Source organism: Gadus macrocephalus, chromosome 9 (assembly GCF_031168955.1).
Source record: "Gadus macrocephalus chromosome 9, ASM3116895v1".
Classification (NCBI taxonomy): Eukaryota; Metazoa; Chordata; class Actinopteri; order Gadiformes; family Gadidae; genus Gadus; species Gadus macrocephalus.
This window is the reverse complement of record NC_082390.1, coordinates 5,335,619-5,341,618: the sequence shown is the minus strand read 5'-3', so window position 1 is coordinate 5,341,618 and position 6,000 is coordinate 5,335,619.

The following is a 6,000-nucleotide window of genomic DNA, read 5'->3' as shown; positions in this document are numbered from 1 at the left end:
AGAGAGAGAGAGAGAGAGAGAGAGAGAGACTAGAATTGGAGCATTACCATGCTACGCGGGGCTTCGTACAATTCCATTAAACGATGACTGGCAAGTCAATGAATATCAATAAAGGTGGGGCAATCACAGGTTTTTGCTCTAAACCACTTCGGATTGTGAGGAAAGGGAAAATATTTTGGTTTTGTGCAACCGGACTGGCAATTAAGGGATGTTTCCCAAGAAGATAAATTATTTGGTTAACAAACCTGGAAACCCCCCTCCTCCTTATTATAGACAAACATTGGAGGCTAGCAGTTTGGCAACGCCCTACACAACGCCGTTATTACAATGTTTCTCATTTATTATTTAAATGGAAGCCTCAGGTGGTGCAAGGAAAAGAAAGTATAGAAACCTCTTTCTAGTATTTAATTCATCTATTTTAATTCAAGTCGGTTTGAAGAAAGGAAAAAAAAATAAAAGAGAAGTGCTGTGTCTGTGGCTCTCACTCACACTCATGCCCCCGCTTCATCACCACCCCCCCCCCGTCTCACCGCTCCTTCCCCAGGTTGGAAAGTGACCTTCACTTCCAGCCGCTGCCAGCCCACCGACCCAGCATGCATCAGTGGCGCGGCGCTCCTTGCCGCGGCTCCCGCCACTTGCCTTACTTCATAATTAATCACCCGGTGAAATGGCCCCGTCTCCAACTGTCATTGGCCCATTCAGCACGAACCAGCAGGACCATATATAGAGCAGAGCGGTGATAATTAAACATCTCTTTGTGGGAGGGAAATTGGTCAGTTTGAGAATTAAGTGTGAAAGGAAGTCACTTGGATGCCGAAACAAAGATTTTGAAAAACATTCTTAAAAGGGAACCCAGATACCAACTCCTCTGATGTTACCGCGGAAGGCCCCGCAGTCAGAGATTATGCCGCAAACAATAACTACGTAGGGTTCCCAACACAGGGCCTTACAAGGTATATCCCACGCATTCAGATGGGACGTTAAGCAAACCTTTAATTCCGATAATGTCTGCCTCATCTTTAATTACATCGGGGGAGGAATGAGGTCGGGTTCGGAGGGCAGAGCGCAGGGTGTGACTCACCACTTCTGATCATTATCATTACTTTCACGTTCAAGTGGATGGACTACTCTCTCTGAAGTCGTTAAACGGATAACGTTTTTGGACTGCAGTTATGTGCCCAGGCCAATTAACCGGAGGGAGGGAGAATAAATTAGCTTTCTTGGCTGGCGCTGCCTCTTTCAACCAAACTGAGGCTGGAGGAGGCGACCACATCCTTGGCGCTGGATGAAGGTGACCCCCAGGCTCCAGCCTCGCGTCGCCAACAAGTTCCTCAGAAGGCCGACTCCGTCCCTGGCAGACACCGCGGCTAGATGTTAACTTTCGCCAGTGGCTGACTCGGCCGGGTGGGCCGGTTGACATCAGAAGAGTCGCCCGCACACCCAGCGAGGCGTGAGTGTCAATCCGTCAGCCTCGACCGCCACCGGGGAGGCGGGAGGGGATGAGAGCGAGTGGACCCTGTCTGCTTTGTGTCTCCATCACACCAGTGACTGATGCCAAGACTCACCACAGCCCCCACGCTGCTGACAGCCAGGTTACCTGCTGCTGCCTTCACCTTCCCCCCACTGCTCTCTGAACATTCAGCCACCGAGAAGCCCGCGGCCACACAATTAAGTACACCATTTATTCACTCTACCCCACTCCTTCCCACTTTCCCAGCCTTAATCATTTACGGCTTCCTTTCATTTCCACATTCATCTTTTCCATTGCTGAACATAACTGTGGCTGATTTGTGCACACTGTGTGGAACCGGTGGAGGCAGGGGACTGGTCAAAGGGTAAAATGAATAATAATAACTTGCAGTTGAAAAGGGTTTCATTTTTGGGAAATAAATTGTGATCATTCCCCCCAAAATGAGGAAAGACGCAAACAGGGAATTATATATTTATTTTTAAACAGGGAAAATAGTCAGAGAGAGCTGCCCCTTCCGGCTGAGTGCGCATTCCCAGAGCGGGCCTTTTCTGCAGGTGCACCCCCTAGCTCCAGCGAGTTTAGGGTGGGTTATGAGAACGTTTGACAGCGCCCCTCGCACTGGATCCTATGGTCCTCAATTTTTATCCTCAAACCTTTACAAGCGTCACCACTACGATCATTGCTGATCATGTTCTTTCTAAACTCATAGCCAGGAAAAACATACAGCCAAAACTGGGGGTTTACTTAGCTGTTAAAAAGGTGAAGATGGGGGAACTATAAATACAAAATACATCACTCCGGCTGTGATTCATCCGGCCAGCATGAGCTGGCAGTGGGACGCAAAAGGAACCACACACACAGGAAGGGCCGTGTGGAGATGGGGAGAGTTTCAAGGTTGTTTGAGGGGTAAACGTGTGGCCCCCGCCTCCACAATGACCTCCTCCTGCTCCAGATGGCTTTTTGGGGTCTGAGGAGCAACACTCGTTTCCAGTGGGAGATTGTCTGGGGTTGGAAGGGGTCCGCTGCAGATCCCAGGTCCCTCTCTGTGTGTGGTGGTGGTGTCCATGGATTCATCTTAGCAGTGGGTCAATGCATTTATGGAGGGGTCAATCTCGGACCCAGTCCTACTATCTTATCGCAGAACTTCTAGGGGGAGACGGCACAGAGCTTGAGCCGGAAACCGAAGGCCGTTAGAGGCAGAGTTACACCTTGTTTCTTGTTTCTACAGCGGCAAGTCGACAATGTGTTGATTTCCAACATTTACAATCACCTTTTTCACAGCTTACTAGCGCTGGTCGAGTGTCTGTTTGCGAAAGAAAGTGAAACACCCCTCTCTGCCCCAGATTTCAGCTCGTCTGCCATCAGACCTTTGATTTTGACTCTGGAGTTGAACTTCTGAGGCTGTGAAGGAGTAAACAGACAGAGGTCAGGTGGCCAGGCTCCCCTAGCCCCCCAACCGCCCTCGCCAAGCCCGACCCCTCAGCCAGCTGGCGGGAGGGAAGAGGGAAGAAGCACACACTAATTAACGTGATCTCACCTCGCCGGTCTGTCATCAACATCACGCCGGCTTTGTCATTTGCTCCAACTGACCTGGACTGCATGGCGAGAGTGGAGCATGTACCGACAAGTCACAACCCAGGGGAAGGACCAGAGAAGATCAGTGGTATTAGGAAATTGTCGTCGTTTTTTTTTTTTTTTTGGGTGGTGCTGTGGCCACGATGACTTACTTTGCCGTTGATTGGCCGGCTTTGTGAGGGAAGATGTGAGAAGACAAGACATCCCATGCAGGCCTACCAGCCTCCACAACCCCCCGCCCCCCCCCCACCCCCTCCTTCCAACCAATCATGGGATAATCCCCCTGACATGAAAAAGCCACCCCCCACACCACACTTCAATTTGAAAGGAAATCTCAATCCCCCCCACCCGATTCATCTAATGGCCAGTCGACTGACACGCCCTTCACGGCTGAAGGCTGCATGTGTCGTGTGTACTTAAGATAAGCACAGGGTGCAAAGTACAACGCTTTGCCTTTTTCTGCCTTTGCATTCCAAGTCCACTTTAAGTTAGATGTGTTATCAGGTAATGGGCTGAAACGACTCTAAATCAAGCATCGGGATAATGGTTGAGGATGCCTTTTAGTGGAGGGACCCACACAACAGGGACCCACTCAAATGTGTTAAACAGCTCAGAATGCTTGATATAGATCATTCACTTCCATGGCGACAGTAGAAATACACAAACATGTTTTACAACGGCTGCAGGCTATAGCCATTAGTGAGGGAGTGTAGACCTGCTCAAGTTACAGCACTCGACCTAAGCAGGATATGTCCACACACAGATATTATGGATGGACGGATAGAGATATATCTATATATATAGATAAACCTAAATGGAAGTAGTGCCTAGGATCTGACTACTACATTCCACAATGCACCTCTGTAAACGAACACCACATTCCCCACTGCTGCCATAAGACCTCCACATGTTCCTCATTCTGGGCATGCACAATCACTTCTGCTTTCGAAGTAGGACCGAACTGGAAAACCCAACATCTTTCTCCACCTCACGTATGGTGGATTACGGTTGCGTTTGGTTTTTGCATGGCTCCTAATCCATGACAATAGAGATTAGACAAATAACTTCCAGTAATAACCAAGCACTTACCATTCAGGTACCAGGCAACTTTAAGAGAAGATTGAAACAGGGAGGACTGAATAACACACTTCCATATATCAAGGTTCAAATCGAACAAAACAACATGCATTCTAATTCATGCATGTTTCCCACAATGCAATGCACTGTTTCCAGGGGATGAGCAGGGTGACGACAGCATAGCCTAAACTATCTGGACAAACAGTCTGATGGTGAAGAAGAACAGAGGGGTGAACTCTGGCCAACCCCATAATACCGTTCATGTTCATGGCTGACTGGAGGGGGTAGGACAAGGAACACAGGACCACCCCACGGTTTGGGATGAAGTGGTTCTTTCCTGTTTTCAATTATTTATGCCAGCAACTTGGTCAAAATGTAAAAATGTAAACAGTAGTTGTGGAGATTTGTGAAACAAAAAAAAGAAACTATCGCAGGGAGACTGCTTTTGAGTTCTAAACTTTTTAGTTTTGAAGTCGGTTCCCATATCACAGCTTATAGTCTGGGTTTCTCCTTTCAGAAGAACAAAAGCGAGGTGTGAAAATAAGCTAAAAATGAAAAGTCTATCCCTTAATTATCATCCATATTTCATTTTCCTGTTTGGCATCGTTGAAGTGTCCTGGGAGGGTTTTTAGACGTTTTTTATTCAAATGTATTACCAGTGTCAGAAAGAGGAGGAAGAGGAAAAACTGCACTAGACTAGAAGGACATTCTTGCGGAGCCGTCTCTTGCCAGTCTCCACTCGCTGACTCTTGTACTTCACCAGTCACAAGCTCACGTGTACAATATGGTTTATCGGCTGAAACTCTAGCATCTAACCTGAATGGCCAATGCCTATCTCTTCGCCCAGCCCTGGAAAGAGAATGACAAAAGAGGTGTGGGGTGTATATGCGGTTCGCTTTTTTTGCCCATCCCTTCGTACCCTTGCATGGAGCGGGAACAAACATTCATCACGGCTCTACTCCGCAAAGATAAGGTGTCTTCATTTATTCAAAGTGAGCGAGATAAACCCAGGCCGATGCATTGTTGGAAACGGGGCGGGGCCTCTGTACCAGTAGGTCTCTGTTGTCCTGTGAGCAGATGGCCACTACTGTGGACCTGGCCGCTGAGAAGTCAACTCACCCCCCTATCAGGAGCCCTGGCTATGACCTCGATTCATAGCCCTCCCTTCTCCAATACTTCCCTGCTGCCAGCTCTTTTCCCCGTCTCCATGTGTGTCCCCCCTTTCCCCCACATCCCAGCCTGGAACTGTATAATTAACCACCACCACCATCACCACCACCACCACCACCACCACCCATATAACTATAGAAGAAGCCTGCCTCCCTCCCCATGCCCGGAACAATCCATTTCCCCCCTTCCGATGAGGCAGTTTAATGAGGATAATCCCCAGGAGATGCAGCCTTCCGTGTACAGTAGTGCTGTGTGTTCCAGAAGAGGGAGAAGGCGGCAGCACCGCCGTTGGATAAGAAAAGAGGGACGGTTTAGACAGAGACACAACAACAAGGCAGTACAGTCATCTGTTGTGGCGAGCAGCGTCAGGAACAGAGAGAGACCCGGACTGACAGCATTTTCTCGGGAGGAGAATCAACAAGGACTTGAATCGGGCTACTGTCTCGCCCTCTTCAACAGAGGGGATATAAGGGCATACACACCCAAACACAAGGGAGGAAAAGTAACGTCACAACCAGTTCTGTTAATTTGAGAATCAATGAGGCTGTTCGCGACAGGCTGGGTCTATCCAGTAGGCACGTGGTGTCACACACAACCGGGTCTCACCAGTGGTGACGGTGCGAGATGAGAAGAGTTGCCTGCAGCTGAGGTGACGGAGCAGATGTTTAAAACCGGTATAATATGTGAAATTAAAACATACAGCGTTT